The 17,711-nt window shown below is 35.0% G+C and overlaps 2 long non-coding RNA genes across 2 annotated transcripts; both read right to left on the bottom strand.

Moving 5' to 3' along the window:
• Nucleotides 1-2,268, bottom strand: LOC307033851. Its single transcript, XR_013806677.1, has 2 exons — nt 2,221-2,268; nt 1-1,622 (listed from the first exon to the last, which is right to left on the bottom strand). It is a non-coding gene; the product is annotated as an uncharacterized lncRNA (long non-coding RNA).
• Nucleotides 2,269-11,023: 8,755 nt separating this feature from the next.
• On the bottom strand, nt 11,024-15,000 carry LOC307034488. Its single transcript, XR_013806935.1, has 4 exons — nt 14,777-15,000; nt 14,539-14,565; nt 12,886-12,980; nt 11,024-12,285 (listed from the first exon to the last, which is right to left on the bottom strand). It is a non-coding gene; the product is annotated as an uncharacterized lncRNA (long non-coding RNA).
• Nucleotides 15,001-17,711: the final 2,711 nt, after the last annotated feature.

Genomic DNA, 17,711 nt, shown 5'->3' with positions numbered 1-17,711 from the left:
TTTCAATGTGAGTTTTTATTCTTTATTTAATTTAAGAGCTCAAGACATATGCAGACAACAAACATCCAGACAAAAACTTGAGTTCAAAAATAATTAGCGCACTAATTACAATTGGAACCCAACGTTATTATATTATCAATGAAAAAAAAGCATCCCTCCAAAACCTGTACCAATAGTAATAATTCAACACAGTCTGAATGCCTTTTAGTGTTAAAAAAAAGCCCAAAAACCTTTGTTTAACTAAAAAAGGTTAAGGTCAATGTTTTATTAAATTCAAATATATACATATAAATATATATATTTTACGTGTATATAAATATATCAAAATATAGTAATGACAATCAAATTAAATGTTGTGTCACATAAATTCTGACCAAAATGAAGTATTATCCAATTCAACATAATCTACCTCCTCCACCTCAGCGCCCGGCAGGACCTGGTATATCTGGAAGAAGCCGCTGTTACCCAAAAATAACCTAAGATCACTGATAAAGAGTTTGACTACTGCATTATTGAAGTCTGATGCCAATTGTTTTATAATGGGAGACATTGAACAATAGTTAACCAATTCAATCCAATTTTCTCTCAAAATTGCAATGATTGTATCAGGGAACTCAGGGGGAAATTTGATTGAGTCAATGCATTCCGATCCACGTTCCAAATGCTGACTTTTCGTAAATTTTTCAGAACTGTTTGCCAACCCGCAAAGAGCACTGTGAGCAGACTTAAAGGCTATTTGTACGTCTCTGTCATCTTTAAACTTTTTGATATGAGGGATTATGGCCCTATTTTTTTGTTTTAATTTTTTTATGTCCAGTGTAAAGTGGATTTTCTGGTCAACATATGGATAAAGAGCACTGCTGGTACTTGAGATGTCAGAATACGAGAACTCTTTAAAGATATCTGGTCCCCTTAGTCCCCAAGGCTCTGAGAAGTACACTACAGTCACAATGCCAAATTTCCTGTACCATTGATAGGCATTCTGATAAAGTTGAGTCATACAGTTATAATATTTATTTCCTCTCTTTAAACATGGACTATAATAGGTATATATAAAAATGTTTAGAACTTTGGCTCCATATTTCTTCAATAATCTATTGATTACTTCCAATAACATTTCCTCACTGTGTTTGGTCAATTTGGTGGAGGAGGCTGAATTGTTACGATGAACTGGATAAACAAGTTTAGTCTTAATTCTTTCACCATTTTTCATTAAAACTTCAGCATATGCATATTGATTATGGTGGTCCTTAAGACGGTGTTTTAAGAAAGATGTAGAAGTAGAAGGTCTACCGTCCAACGCTGCATCAACACTGAATCCAGGTTGTATCTTTGAAAAACATGTCATGAATTTTGTAAAAAGCTTTTTGTCAGGAACATTTGTTTGTTGCTCAATATTATCCATGTAATGCTTAATATATGCTAGTGTAAAGGAAATCTGTCTCCTATTTAAAATGCTGAAGTTAAAGAGGCTGTCATTTGGTATAAGATTTGCAGCCAACACATTTAGTAAATATATACTATATAGTTGAATTGGACTTTGACTGATATTTGCTGTTGTTGATATCTTCGAATTAGAATCAATGGCAGAGTGATGATCTTCCAGATGCTGGTCTTCTTCCCTAAAAATAAATATAAAGGTTTTACTTTATTCACAGGACAAAACAATATGCTTAAGATTGTTATTTAACTTTTAGCACAACAATGCTGCATGTACTGAATTCATAAAGCATATTGTCAAAAGCTAACAGATTGTCAATGGCTGATTTAACTTTGTTAAGTGTGCTAAAGGGTGATGTGTTGGATTGAAGATCTCTTCTTGTTGTGAATAGAAACAAACTATATATATATATAATGCTATATACTGGAGTTCAGTACAATAACACAGTGAGGAGAAAAAACGAAATGATCAGTTGCATAAGTTTACTTTCACATGTTTATATTTTACATTGAGATCTGAAGAAGGTTTAGACAAAGATAAATAAAAACAAGCTGTTAAATATCAAGTTGTGGTGACGTGTTAAGTCTCTTTCTGTAACTTGAATGCAGACTGATCAATGTTAGATGAAATAAATATTAAAGTTGGCTATGATCGACTCATTCGACCCACTGAAAGCTGTAATTTTACATTTACTTGACTCAGTTTCATGGGACCCAATACCTAGTAACTACTACTTAACTAGTTTCAGTTAATACAGCATTTTATTTCTTAGACGATACCTTTGGAGTGAGGAGGGTTCTGGCTCGGTGGGAGGGGATGAAGACATCTCTTCACTCTCAGGCACTTGTGGATCTTGTTGTCTGCTTCTGTCCGTCTGAGTGGAGAAAACAAAATGTTACCATCTTCTGATGTTAAAGTCTTTATTGTCATTAGTGGAAAACACGTCTGTTAGGAACGGCTGAATGCTTTGCCTGTGGTATTGCTGCATGCACATTTGAGGTAGTGCTTCATTTTCTAAAGCTTCTTTTTCCATCCTGCATTTTAGTTTCAGTTAAACAAAGACCAACCTACAGTATGCAGGCGCAACAGTCTCGCACAACACTGTGCTTTTGTTTGAGCCCTGTATGTCAACAAGTAAAGCTGAGCAATACTGTTCAAATTGAAAATGTTCAGTAAAAGTTAAAACTTTTTTTGTTTGTTTCTGGAATGAAATCAAATAAAAAGAGATGTGTCTCACTTGTCCAGTATATTAATACAATGCTGTTTTCATTTTTGTATCAAAGGGTCACATGACATGGAAAACGAAAACGGAAATGATCTTCTATTAAAATGTTTCCGTAAAGTTTGATTAGCAGTTACAGGAAAAGCATTTGATGGCAATGAAATAGTTCTCAAGCTCTTCATCAGTGCTCAAACAAATATGTATAAGAGTAGACAATGTTATTAGAAATTTGAATTTAAGACATAAAATTAAGTAAAGTAAAATAAATGTGCTAAACAGATGTACAGTAATATCAATACATATATATATATAATAATGTAGAGTAACCATACCGGCATGGTGAGAAGGTCTGAACCCCTCTGGAGAAACAAAGAGACGGAACAGTTAGGTGGTAAAAAATGTAAAAGTAAAGGTCATGGCTAGTAATGGTTTTTTACATTGTATTAGTTTTATGCTTATCATAACAGAACTTTATAGGCCAGTTTTTCAAAGTAACACGGAGAGTATACAAACAAAACACAATACATGTAGATAAGCAGAAAATGTATTGAAAATGTTCCGACTCACCAGATTTGGGTCTGAGACCAGCCAAAGCAGGGACTGGCGGTTGTCTTGTCCAACAGAAACATTTACATCAAACTGGTCGATTTGATTTAAGTTAGTGTTTATTTTAATATCACCTTCTGCCAGCCCCTGCTTTGGAACTATTTTACATTTTCCTTTTACTACTTCTCTTCTAATTTCTGTTACCGATTCGGTTTTGTAAGAATTACTTTTCATTTTTTTTTCAAAGAAACTGTTTACAGTGGCTGCTTATAAACCCTCCCTTAGCCAATCGTTGTGGCCAATCTTTGTTCGCCATGCCCAGTTTGCTTACGTATGTGGTGTGGGAGCCTGATGTTTCTGATAGGTTTCACTTTCGTTTCTCTTCAAAAGGTGTGTAAAATGCATCCCAAGGGTCAAAGGCAAAGCAGACAATCGACATCAATTTAATTTATTTATTTATGTAAATGTGTTTCTCTTTCAAAGCACCCACTTAGTATGTTAACTTCCTGCCAGTAACTGATATAACTTAAAAAAGAAAATTACAAAAAAAATCCCAATATTTCAGAAAATATAAGGACTGTTTTCAGAGCTGGAAGAAGTACCAAGATTGTGTTATTAATTAAAAGTAGAAGAACCAGAGTGTAGGAATACTCTGCTACAAATAAAAGTCCTGCAGTCAAAATATTACTCAAGTAAAAGTACAAAAGTGTTAGCATCAAAATATACTTAAAGTATCAAAAGTCAAAGTACTTAATATGCAGATTGGACCATTTCAGAGTAATATATATGATATGTTTTTATTATAATAACCCTTATCAACGCTGGTAAAGGTGCAGCTAGTTTTAATGACTTTGTATGCTGCAGGAGAGCTGGATTTACTCCAGGTCTGATTTAAGAGTTATTATATTTCACATTATTTATCCAAATCTGTCAAGTAACTAAAGGTATTACATAAATGTAGTGGAGTAACAGTACAAGATTTACCTCTGAAGGAGCTAAACATGGAAATACTCAAGTAAAGTACAAGTACTTCACAATTGTACTTAAGTTCAGTACTTGAGTGAATGTACTTAGGTACTTTCCACCACTGACTGTTTTTACAACCAAGTCCAATTCAATTATATTCAAAATGTGTTACCTGTTGGGAAAATACTGAATGTACTCTTCTAATATCCGAGTAGTACATGATAAGAAAGGCCATACGTAGCTGTGTACATGAAAGGATGTATGATTACCTAGAAGAGCGTCAGGACACACTGTTTTAGACATATGATGCTATGTGACAACGATTAACATGATGATTCAGCCTCTATGGAGATAGACATACTGTATGATTGTCATGTTTATTGCTTACGTGGGTCTTAGCTAATCTGAACTAAACATTGAATACTGCTTTGAACTGGTATTCTGCATCTTGTGACTGTGACACATCCTCTCTTGTATATAAGGCATTTTAAGGACTCTGTTCTGGGAACTCTTTGTCCCACGCAGCTCTCTGTGTGATGACCACTTCCATTCTTGCAAGGATAATACATACATGTATCCTGATATTGAAGCTCAAGCCGGTGACGAGTGATATTTTCCTAACATTACCCTTACAACCTTTCATTAGTAATGTTATATTTATGAATGAAAACCAATAATGTAAAAGCATTTGAGTCTAAAGATGTGAATCAAAATAGACTATCTTCACGATCACTCTAATTATTTTCAATCCCTTTTCTTTTCCCACTTCCAAATCAAGTAGCTGACTAAATGAGGTTTGCTTCTTTAAACAAATAAATCAGATGTTGCCACAACAACTGTAAGCCAATCTTCTCTTTCCTGTTGTTGTGCTTGTCAATGTTGGATTTGATTAGATTTCATTATAGGGGGAATACATTAGTGACCAACTGCCACCTGGGGAATCTCACCCCAAATACCAATACACTTAATCAACAAATAATTGATTTTGGGTGAAGTAACTCCAGTAAATACTACATTCTTTCTCCTTCCTTACTTCAATTGGCCCCCTTTTGTGTCTTCTGGGTTACTCCTGAATGGTTCTGGTTTAAAAAAGAACTCTCAAGTCAGGGTCCTCATCTGCACTTGACCATGATAGAAATCCTGAGTTGTTGTTTTTGGTGATCACCAGTTGGCTTTAAGTTTACTGGGCCTGAGTTTTTTTTCTTTTTAACTGAGCTGAAAGAAGTTGGTTGAAACATCCTCATTGCTGTTTCACACGTAAAGATCGCCACTTATAACTACAGCTCTGCTCACCCCCCATGTCCTAGCTTATGCAATTGTCTTGCTTTACTGGAGGACTTTGATCAAAACTGTTTTGGTTCTCTATTTTAACTTCTTGCATATTGGGCATCTCAGCTTGTGGAAGAGTTCAGCTTCCCTGCAGCGGCCTGTTTATCTCCTGAGTGAGTCTGACTCTGCTAAGTTAACGCCTCGCTCTCAGCAACTTGCTTCCTCACTGCTTTAATGTGACTTTCATCTCGTACAGTACTGCTGACGGAGTGGTTTGTTTAGTGTCGGCTTAGTTATCCTGCATATAGACTCCACCCTGTTATTTAACACACTTCTGTTCTTTTGGTCATAAGATGTTGGTAAAAAGTATGTTTGGTTGTTCATAACCAGGCCTCTTAGGATAAAGCTATAACCCCCGTTCAATACATAGTCATGTGAGCAACATCTGCTTTCATCACAGTTGAGGTGTGTGTATTGTTTGTGTTCAAGAAAGTCACAGAGTAGTTCTGCACTTTTCCCCTCCTTTCCCCCAGCTGCGTGGTGACACTCTGCCTCGTTGTAATATGTATATAATAACCAGGATTAAGCAAAGCAATATGGAAATAATTGAACCACAATTAGCATCAGGAGACACAGGAATTTTGTTTCTGATCCCCGTGCTGTTGTTCCAGATGTGGAGGAAGTGTCAGACCAGGCTCCAGGTGTTTCTCAACATACTGGACTTGTGTTCTGTGGTGGGCTCTTCTGGTGGCCAGCCACTGCCTTTATGGTGGTTTCTTCCAAGAGCTCTAATGAGAGATTTAAAAGCATGATACTACTTCTGCACTCAGCACTGCTGTCTGCGGAGTAACACTAGTTTGAACCCCTAGGGGGAGACAAACCCCACATCGACTGCGGGCAGAGTTAATAAATAAGATGTGAACACAATGTAAATAATAATCTTCACTGTAGAAACAGTATAAGCTTGCTTGCCTTACTCATTCTCTGGGCTTAAACACATTTAATGTTTTAATAGTTTGTTTGCTTTTTTTAATTCTTACTCTTGACCAATCTTATGTTTTGAAACCTGAAGAAGCTGGAACTGGACTTCTGGTGTTAGACGTCTCGATTTTTGTATTTAATTTTTGTATATTTAACATGTTTTTCTGTATTTCCTTGTTAGTTTTAACTTCTCTTCCACACAAAGTAGGAAATAACAGACTCAGTATAAACTGATGTTTGCACATATCGTGCTAAGTACTCTACTCAGATCAGTTCTTACGTATTTAGGACCAACACTTGTTTACAACATACAAAAGACATGATTTCTTATCAGGATTCAACCCTTTGTTTTGATCTTGTGTCCATGCCATTTGCATAAATGTGTTAATTTATTTCCTCTGTTTTAAATCAATCCTGTAAACAGGTATTTTTATTTGTATATGGTTTGTGCCAATTCTTAAAGCTCCATGTGAAAAATAATTACAATGTGTGCTGAGACAATGGTATCTGACAAGGTCATGTATCAGTAATGAAACTACTAATAAAGGAAATCAAATCAGAGGGTCACTATCTTTTGTGCTGTTGAAAACAATCCCTGTGTAGCTGGAGGAAGGAGCAACCTCCATACATCTTGGTTATTAAAAAAACTAAATGAAAACAATCAAATAAATACGACTTTAGTTATACTCTGATTTTGCGCTGTTGTTGCGCTGAAGTGAAAGCAGCTGGAGAATGACTTGTTTCTGAAAAAAGGCATAGTCATAGTACAGGTATCTTTACTTCAAAAAACACAGGATAGTAACTCAAAAGTATAGAAAATCATTGTGTAGTATTTTCTAAAACTATAAAATACCATAAAAGGGTATATAATAAAGTATCTTTAACCAAATTCAAATGGGTTTGTCGTAAAAAACGGTTTAGTGTGTCGAAAAATATGAGAAAACAAGTCATAGCATATTGTGTTGAAAAAAAGTCAAAATATAGGCTTTTGCAAAAATATACAACTATGGTATTTTATTTTGAAATGTATCCAAAATAAATATCTGAGTAGTATCTGAAAAAAAATGTGTCTAAAAATATCTTGAAAATCAAGCCGGTTCGAGGAAAAAAGTCAAAGCCATATATACTGTGGAAAAATATCATAAAATAATTCAAAGTGTGATTTTGCGAAAAAAAAAATAATGTATGTAGTACAATGTCATAGAATATCATAGTATAGTATGCTGTGAACTTAATAAAAAATCATACTATACTATGATCATACATCACATTTTTCAACATACTATACTATTATAGTATGTTGGAAAAAGGAAAGTCTAAGTATAGTATGTGGAAAGATATCATAGAAAACGTTACTGTCGTGTTTCATAAGATATCTGAGAAAAGGTCATAGCATGACTTTCTATTTAGCTGTCGCTTTTATCCAAAGCGACGTGCAATAATAGCAAATTGTATAATATATATTTTTTAAAACATCATAGTATATATAAGTAAGACACATGTTTTTAGTCAAACATGTACAAAATAATTGTAGAGTAGGTCAAAAATATCCTTAAAAGTATATCATGTTGAAAAAATTCATAGTAAAGTATTTGAAAATAGAGCATGTGAAAAAAGACATAGTATATTAGGTAAAAAAAAGTCAAAGTTTAGTGTTTATACAAAAACTCATAGAAGAGCATGAGATAAAACAATTAGAGTATAGTTTGTCAGAAAACAATATCATAGTATAATATGTAAACAAATATCACACAAAAAAAAACAACAACTTTATACTAAAAATGAAAACACCTCTAAACTTCTCAGAAATCCCACACCTGTGCAGGCGCAGAGGCAGAGAGATATTCCTGTGACAAAGACGCACAACGACTGAATGGCTGTTCCCTTTCCCCTTCTTCTATATTGTTAGGTAACATAAAGGAACAAGTATAGTTCAAACTACTTTGTCCTGTCAAATTCTGCATTATGTTATTTAACTCATTTTGGTAGGAGATCCAATTGATGATTTCGGGGTATAGTCAAATGTGGATTATGTCCTTCCTGCCTTTACTCCATCCACCCTCTATCTCTTTGTCCATTTCTTTGTCCTCGCCTACTTACGTGTCTCGTTCATGTCCACACACCTGTTGAACAGGCAGGGACATTTAGTTGCTAATGAGGGAACAAAGCCAACACAGTTTCAATGTGAGTTTTTATTCTTTATTTCATTTAAGAGCTCAAGACAGATGCAGACAACAAACATCCAGACAAAAACTTGAGTTCAAAAATAATTAGCGCACTAATTACAATTGGAACCCAACGTTATTATATTATCAATGAAAAAAAAGCATCCCTCCAAAACCTGTACCAATAGTAATAATTCAACACAGTCTGAATGCCTTTTAGTGTTAAAAAAAAAGCCCAAAAACCTTTGTTTAACTAAAAAAGGTTAAGGTCAATGTTTTATTAAATTCAAATATATACATATAAATATATATATTTTACGTGTATATAAATATATCAAAATATAGTAATGACAATCAAATTAAATGTTGTGTCACATAAATTCTGACCAGAATTAAGTATTATCCAATTCAACATAATCTACCTCCTCCACCTCAGCGCCCGGCAGGACCTGGTATATCTGGAAGAAGCCGCTGTTACCCAAAAATAACCTAAGATCACTGATAAAGAGTTTGACTACTGCATTATTGAAGTCTGATGCCAATTGTTTTATAATGGGAGACATTGAACAATAGTTAACCAATTCAATCCAATTTTCTCTCAAAATTGCAATGATTGTATCAGGGAACTCAGGGGGAAATTTGATTGAGTCAATGCATTTCGATCCACGTTCCAAATGCTGACTTTTCAGAAATCCTTCAGAACTGTTTGCCAACCCTAAAAGAGCACTGTGAGCAGACTTAAAGGCTATTTGTACGTCTCTGTCATCTTTAAACTTTTTGATATGAGGGATTATGGTCTTATTTTTTTGTTTTAATTTTTTTATGTCCAGTGTAAAGTGGATTTTCTGGTCAACATATGGATAAAGAGCACTGCTGGTACTTGAGATGTCAGAATACGAGAACTCTTTAAAGATATCTGGTCCCCTTAGTCCCCAAGGCTCTGAGAAGTACACTACAGTCACAATGCCAAATTTCCTGTACCATTGATAGGCATTCTGATAAAGTTGAGTCATACAGTTACAATATTTATTTCCTCTCTTTAAACATGGACTATAATAGGTATATATAAAAATGTTTAGAACTTTGGCTCCATATTTCTTCAATAATCTATTGATTACTTCCAATAACATTTCCTCACTGTGTTTGGTCAATTTGGTGGAGGAGGCTGCATTGTTACGATGAACTGGATAAACAAGTTTAGTCTTAATTCTTTCACCATTTTTCATTAAAACTTCAGCATATGCATATTGATTATGGTGGTCCTTAAGACGGTGTTTTAAGAAAGATGAAGAAGTAGAAGGTCTACCGTCCAACGCTGCATCAACACTGAAACCAGGTTGTATCTTTGAAAAACATGTCATGAATTTTGTAAAAAGGTTTTTGTCAGGAACATTTGTTTGTTGCTCAATATTATCCATGTAATGCTTAATATATGCTAGTGTAAAGGAAATCTGTCTCCTATTTAAAATACTGAAGTTAAAGAGGCTGTCATTTGGTATAAGATTTGCAGCCAACACATTTAGTAAATATATACTATATAGTTGAATTGGACTTTGACTGATATTTGCTGTTGTTGATATCTTCGAATTAGAATCAATGGCAGAGTGATGATCTTCCAGATGCTGGTCTTCTTCCCTAAAAATAAATATAAAGGTTTTACTTTATTCACAGGACAAAACAATATGCTTAAGATTGTTATTTAACTTTTAGCACAACAATGCTGCATGTACTGAATTCATAAAGCATATTGTCAAAAGCTAACAGATTGTCAATGGCTGATTTAACTTAGTTAAGTGTGCTAAAGGGCGATGTGTTGGATTGAAGATCTCTTCTTGTTGTGAATAGAAACAAACTATATATATATATATAATGCTATATACTGGAGTTCAGTACAATAACACAGTGAGGAGAAAAAAACTAAATGATCAGTTGTGCAAGTTTACTTTCATGGGTTAATATTTTACATTGAGATCTGAAGAAGGTTTAGACAAAGATAAATAAAAACAAGCTGTTAAATATCAAGTTGTGGTGACCTGTTAAGTCTCTTCCTGTAACTTGAATGCAGACTGATCAATGTTAGAGAAAAATAAATATTAAAGTTGGCTATGATCGACTCATTCGACCCACTGAAAGCTGTATTTTTACATTTACTTGACTCAGTTTCATGGGACCCAATACCTAGTAACTACTACTTAACTAGTTTCAGTTAATACAGCATTTTATTTCTTAGACGATACCTTTGGGGTGAGGAGGGTTCTGGCTCGGTGGGAGGGGATGAAGACATCTCTTCACTCTCAGGCACTTGTGGATCTTGTTGTCTGCTTCTGTCCGTCTGAGTGGAGAAAACAAAATGTTACCATCTTCTGATGATAAAGTCTTTATTGTCATTAGTGGAAAACATGTCTGTTAGGAACGGCTGAATGCTTTGCCTGTGGTATTGCTGCATGCACATTTGAGGTAGTGCTTCATTTTCTAAAGCTTCTTTTTCCATCCTGCATTTTAGCCTTTTGTTTGAACCCTGTATGTCAATAAGTAAAGCTGAGCAATACTCTTCAAATTGAAAATGTTCTGTAAAACTTCAAATGCTTTTTGTTTGTTTCTGGAATTAAATCAAATAAAAAGAGCCGTTTTCATTTTTTATCAATGGGTCACATGACATGGAAAACGGAAACGGAAATGATCTTCTATTCAAATGTTTCTGTAAAGTTTGATAAGCAGTTACAGGAAAAGCATTTGATGAATAAAATGCTTAGTTCTCAAGCTCTTCATCAGTGCTCAAACAAATATGTATAAGAGTAGATAACCTAAGTAAAAATGAGAATTTAGGACATAAAATAGTGCAGAGGCTGAAGTAAATTAAAATAAATGTGATAAACAGATGTTCAGTAACTTCAATATATATAAATAAAATAATGTGGAGTAACCTTACCTGCATGGGGAGAGGGTCTGAACCCCTCTGGAGAAACAAAGAGACAGAACAGTTAGGTGGAAAAAAATGTCAAAGTAAAAGTTTGTATGGCTTTTTACGTTGTATTAGTTTTATGCTTTTCATAACAAAACTTTACAGGCCAGTTTTTCAAAGTTACACGGAGAATATACAAACAAAACACAATACATGTAGAGAAACAGAAAATGTATTGAAAGTGTTCTGACTCACCAGATTTGGGTCTGAGACCGGCCAAAGCAGGGACTGGCAGTCGTCTTGTCCAACAGAAACATTTACATCCAACTGGTCGATTGGATTTAGATCAGTGGGATCAATATCACCTTCGCTTATCAAACATGGACTATGATGGGTGTTTAAATCATTGTTTTTAACTTCAGTTGGACGTCTCTGCAAAGTTTCATTTATATTTTCACATAAGATCCTCTCCGTTTGTGTTGTGACATCGCTTTGTTGAACCTCATCGAACATCTGAATTCCACCACTTTTCATTTCTGCAGCATATTGATTACCCTGATCCTTAAGACGTCTTTTTAAGGAAGGTGGCATGGCCGATGTTTCTTCTATACCTAAGTTACGTTTCATTTCTCGATTAATACTTGACTTTTTGTCAGAAACATTTATAGCTTCATTATTCATGGTGATTGGTATGAGATTTGCAGACGACATATTTTGTTTATTTGCTGTTGTTGACGTCCCTGAATTAGAATCAATGGCACAGGGACGATCTTCCGGATGCTTGTCTTCTTCCCTAAAAATAAATATAAAGGTTTTACTTTATTCACAGGACAAAACAATATGCTTAAGATTGTTATTTAACTGTTTAGCACAAAAAAGCTGCATGTACTGAATTCATAAAGCATATTGTCAAAAGCTAACAGATTGTCAATGGCTGATTTAACTTAGTTAAGTGTGCTAAAGGGCGATGTGTTGGATTGAAGATCTCTTCTTGTTGTGAATAGAAACAAACTATATATATATATAATGCTATATACTGGAGTTCAGTACAATTACACAGCTAGGAGAAAAAAACGAAATGATCAGTTGCATAAGTTTACTTTCACATGTTTATATTTTACATTGAGATCTGAAGAAGGTTTAGACAAAGATAAATAAAAACAAGCTGTTAAATATCAAGTTGTGGTGACGTGTTAAGTCTCTTTCTGTAACTTGAATGCAGACTGATCAATGTTAGATGAAATAAATATTAAAGTTGGCTATGATCGACTCATTCGACCCACTGAAAGCTGTAATTTTACATTTACTTGACTCAGTTTCATGGGACCCAATACCTAGTAACTACTACTTAACTAGTTTCAGTTAATACAGCATTTTATTTCTTAGACGATACCTTTGGGGTGAGGAGGGTTCTGGCTCGGTGGGAGGGGATGAAGACATCTCTTCACTCTCAGGCACTTGTGGATCTTGTTGTCTGCTTCTGTCCGTCTGAGTGGAGAAAACAAAATGTTACCATCTTCTGATGTTAAAGTCTTTATTGTCATTAGTGGAAAACACGTCTGTTAGGAACGGCTGAATGCTTTGCCTGTGGTATTGCTGCATGCACATTTGAGGTAGTGCTTCATTTTCTAAAGCTTCTTTTTCCATCCTGCATTTTAGTTTCAGTCAAACAAAGACTAACCTACAGTATGCAGGCGCATAAGTCTCGCACAACACTGTGCTTTTGTTTCAGCCCTGTATGTCAACAAGTAAAGCTGAGCAATACTGTTCAAATTGCAAATGTTCAGTAACATTTTTTTTTAAAGTTTTGTTTCTGGAATGAAATCAAATAAAAAGAGATGTGTCTCACTTGTCCAGTATATTAACATGGCATGGAAAACGGAAATGATCCTCTATTCAAATGTTTCTGTAAAGTTTGATAAGCAGTTACAGGAAAAGCATTTGATGGCAATTAAATGCTTAGATTTCAAGCTCTTCCCACCAGTGCTCAAACAAATATGTATAAAAGTAGATAACCTATGAATAAACATTTGAATTTAAGACATAAAATAGTGCAGAAGCTTAAGTAAATACAAAATGAATGTGCTAAACAGATGTACAGTAATTTCAATATATATATATATTAGGGCTGTCAAACGATTAAAACATTTAATCAGATTAATCACAGCTTAAAAATTAATTAATCATGATTAATCACCATTCGAACTATGTCCAAAATATCCCATTTCTTTATGTATATTGTTGTGGGAATGGAAAGATAAATGAAAGAAGGCGGATATATCCATTTAACATACAGTAGGCCTATGTATGTATGTATGTATGTATGTATGTATGTATGTATGTATGTATGTATGTATGTATGTATGTATGTATGTATGTATGTGTCTGTATGTATGTATACATGTATGTATGTATGTATGTATGTATGTATGTTTATTATAACATTGTTCTGTGTGTCAAAATGAAAGACAGCCCACACACCTATCAATCATCAAACCGTGGGGTCTTATTTCATTACGTGTTGATTTATATCAACACGTAATGTTCTATCGATGTATATGTAATACAGCAAAAGTATTTTCCGTCGGGACTTCCTGCAACAACACCACGCCGTTATCTTGATTCTGATTGGCCAGAAGACATTATCAAAGATGTTCTATTAAGAAAACGATCACTACGTGACAAAAGTTTTCAAAACCGTTTCTAGTCTTTGGTATTTCCAGACAAGTGGCTACTGAAATCAATCTTACTAACTGCTGTCTGTTCAATTTACTCCGCGCGAGTTGGCGGACTTTATTTTGCTTACTTTAACATCATTTTTCATGGTGGGGCTAAGCCATTTCTTGGTATGTGTGTTGCCTACCCCAGCCATACCCTGGCGCTGCCACTGGTGGGATGTATGGGGCGGGCCATTCTGCGCATGCGTTAAATATTTTAACTCAATTAATTCCAAAAAATAATTACCGCCGTTAACCCGATAATTTTGACAGCATTAATATATATTTATATATAAATGTATATATACAAATACAATAGTGTCGAGTACCTGCATGGTGAGAAGGTCTAAACTCCTCTGGAGAAACAAAGAGACAGAACAGTTAGGTGGAAACAAATGTAAAAGTAAAAGTTTGTACCTATGGCTTTTTAAGTTTTATTAGTTTTATGCTTATCATAACACAACGTTATCGTTTTTTAAAAAGTTCTAAACCTAACCCTAACGTTTACAAACAAAACACAGTAGATGTAGATAACACTGAAAATGTATTGAACATGATCTGACTCACCAGAGTTGGGTCCAAGACCCGCCAAAGCAGGGTCTGACAGTTGTCGTTACCAACACAAAAATTCCACTGATACAAATTGTTGTTATGTAATTTAGTTAAATCAAACTGGTCGATTAGATTTAAGTCAGTGTTTATTTTAATGAAAGTAACACGATTTGCCAGCCCGTGCTTTGGATAAATTCTAAATGTTCCTTTTACTCCTTCACTTCTTCTTTCTGCACGGGAAAAACAAACTACCATTTGTTTTCAAAGAAACTGTATGAAGTTGCTGCTTATAAACCCTCCCTTAGCCAATCGTTGTGGCCAATCTTTGGTCGCCATGCCCAGTTTGCTTACGTATGCAGATGTGTGGCAGGGAGCCTGATGTTTCTTATAGGTTTCACTTTCATTTTTCTTGAAAAGGTGTGTAAAATGAAACTTTCCTGAATCCCAAGGGGCAAAGGCAAAGCAGACAATCGACATACATTTAATTTATTTATTTATGTAAATGTATTTCTCTTTCAAAGCACTCACTTAGTATGTTAACTTCCTGCCAGTAACTGATACAACTTAAAAAAGAAAATTACAAACAAAAATCCCAATATTTCAGAAAATATAAGGACACAGAGCTGGAAGAAGTACTCAGATTGTGTTTTTAATTAAAAGTAGAAGAACCAGAGTGTAGGAATACTCTGTTACAAATAAAAGTCCTGCATTCAAAATGTTACTGAAGTAAAAGTACAAAAGTGTTAGCATCAAAATATACTTAAAGTACCAAAAGAAAAAGTAATTTTTTCAGAGTAATATATATGATATATTTTTTATTATAATAACCCTTATCAACGCTGGTAAAGGTGCAGCTAGTTTTAATGACTTTGTATGCTGCAGGAGAGCTGCATTTACTCCAGGTCTGATTTAAGAGTTGATAGACATGGAGATAGACATATGACTGTCATGTGTATTGCTTACGTGGGCCTTAGCCAGGGACGTGCACAGACATTTGGAGGGGCTATTGCTCTAAACTGGAAAAAGGGCCTCTCTCCCCCCCCCGGAAAAAAAACACAAGACCTTTTGAAAATTCTAACTTGTTTTTAATGTAAAAGGTTCATAACATAAAAACAGAACACTGTCATTGCAAGTGACACTCAGTTGACCTTTTATGTCCACTGCTAAATTCGTTATTCAGGCACCTTTTTAGTTGTGCGGTCCATATCTCATTAAAATATCTAATGTTAGTAACTATTAAAGAAAAAATGATGACAATTCTGTTTTAATGTAGTTTAAATGCTGTGCAGAAATTCTGATAAAATAGGGCTTCTAACTAATTACCTTAAATAAACTCACTAATGAATGAAACCAGTTCAATACGCATTATTCTTATTCTTATCATTCTTTATGAGCGCAGTAACGGTAAGATATCTAATTACTTATTTATTTAGTATTCCATAACTTAATAAAAGAGATGGTCAAACTGAAGGGGAGACATGGCAGAAATCCTACAATGAAGCGGGACAGTGAAGTGTTCTCCGTGAGAGGGTGATCATTAAAAGAGAGCGAGCGGCCCCATCGAGGGAGTTTACGGAGCAGAGTAAAAGACACAGAAAGAAAGAAGCACAATAACAAGTATATTTAGTTTTTTTTTTTTTAAATAACCGACGGTGTGAAGAGGAAGTAAAGTCCCCTGATTTGTCCTTTATACTCTAACGCCAGGCAGGCATTTGGTGTGATCACCATAGCCATATGAGGCCGGAGGGCTTTCCTTTGCTTCCAGCTGTCAGATTGTAAACGAAGTCACGTGACTGGGGGCAGATGACAGCGCTGAAAAGGTGTGTTATCATGTTGATTCGGCCACAATAGAAAATAAAATAAAAACTGCTCTCTCCAGAGGGGCAGGTCAGACAAAAATGGCAAACGGGCTGTTGCCCGGACAACATTAGCCCGTACCTATGCACGTCCCTGGCCTTAGCTAATCTGAACTAAACACTGAATACTGCTTTGAACCGGTATTCTGCATCTTGTGACTGTAACACACCCTCTCTTGTATTTAAGGCATTTGAAGGGCTCTGTTATGGGAACTCTTTATCCCACGCAGCTCTGTGTGTGATGACCACTTCCATTCCTGCAAGGATAATACATACATTTATCCTGATATTGAAGCTCAAGCCGGTGACGAGTGATATTTTCCTAACATTACCCTTACAACCTTTCATTAGTAATGTTATATTTATGAATGAAAACCAATAATGTAAAAGCATTTGAGTCTAAAGATGTGAATCAAAATAGACTATCTTCACGATCACTCTAATTATTTTCAATCCCTTTTCTTTTCCCACTTCCAAATCAAGCAGCTGACTAAATGAGGTTTGCTTCTTTAAACAAATAAATCAGATGTTGCCACAACAACTGTGAGCCAATCCTCTCTTTCCTGTTGTTGTGCTTGTCAATGTTGGATTTGATTAGATTTCATTATTGGGGGAATACATTAGTGATCAACTGCCACCTGGGGAATCTCACCCCAAATACCAATACACTTAATCAACAAATAACATAAACACGTTCAGTGAACCAGTTTGAACAGATACATCATAATAAACTGGGTGTGTATATAATAAGCTTGTTAATGCTTTCAAGGAAGTGGAAAGGACTGATAGAAGGAAACAGAAATGTTGTTAAAATATACTATAAATATCAAATACCCACAGATAGGCGGCTTTTTAATATTACAGCCCATGATTGTTGAACAGCCTAAAAAAGACCAGAGGACCTGGTTTTTAATTGATATGTTTACACTAAATCCAAGACCAAACAGTTTTCACCTTGGCCAGGGTAAGTCAGTACGTTTTTCCAAGTAAATTCGAACTGCACCCATTGTTGCACCACAACTATGCATCATACTTTTGAGGAAACGAAAGTGAGAGGTGTATTAAACGTAACACTCTGAATTCACTTGGCTGTT

Source organism: Notothenia rossii, assembly GCF_949606895.1.
Source record: "Notothenia rossii genome assembly, chromosome: 3".
Lineage (NCBI taxonomy): Eukaryota > Metazoa > Chordata > Actinopteri > Perciformes > Nototheniidae > Notothenia > Notothenia rossii.
The sequence above is the reverse complement of the archived record's forward strand: the minus strand, read 5'-3'. Positions and strand labels throughout refer to the sequence as shown.